Raw genomic sequence first — 692 nt, 5'->3', positions numbered from 1 at the left:
GGTGAAATGAATTTGAATAAGGCACTTCATCCCTCAGAGACCACCCGTGAATAGAAAGGGACCGCTTGTAGGACATAATCATTTATCAACCATGTGCGATTTTGCTGATCACATTGTTGGCATTAAAGTAACACCTTACTAAGTTTAATCATTTATGATTTTCATAACATTCACCATTTAGATTCAATCTTTGTACAACATTGTTTTTGTAAGCGAACTTCTACATGTTCACATTATCACGCAGTGAATGGTCCTGAAGCTTTGGTGTCCTCCATTTGTGTTGGAACTATCACCACGTTTGAAGCCCAAACACCAAATTTGGCTGTTTTCTGACTATATAGTCTAACTATTTGAGCTATTTTTTTCCTAACTCCAGTCCTGAGAAACTGTGTTATTTGAAATACAAAGTTTACGTAAGCTATGGTTATGGAAACAAGCGTATCGCCCCTCAATTTTGGAGAGCTGCTGAAGTGCTGTGGACAAGGGAGATAATGCTGCTTCACTGAGGTGGATGAAACACCTGAATAAATGAATTAACGAGCCCAGCAGTCTGGGGTTTTTTCTACCCGACTCTCAGCTCTGAGCAAGTTGAACGTTGGCTGCCATTGCGCTTTGCCGGGTCTGGTAGTTCCACACAGGACCCCAGTACCTTGGGCCACCCGAGCCCACAGCTGCGGCTGCGGGCACGGGCC

This window comes from Aptenodytes forsteri, unplaced genomic scaffold (assembly GCF_000699145.1).
Source record: "Aptenodytes forsteri isolate BGI_AS27 unplaced genomic scaffold, ASM69914v1 Scaffold9, whole genome shotgun sequence".
Classification (NCBI taxonomy): domain Eukaryota; kingdom Metazoa; phylum Chordata; class Aves; order Sphenisciformes; family Spheniscidae; genus Aptenodytes; species Aptenodytes forsteri.
The sequence above is the reverse complement of the archived record's forward strand: the minus strand, read 5'-3'. Positions refer to the sequence as shown.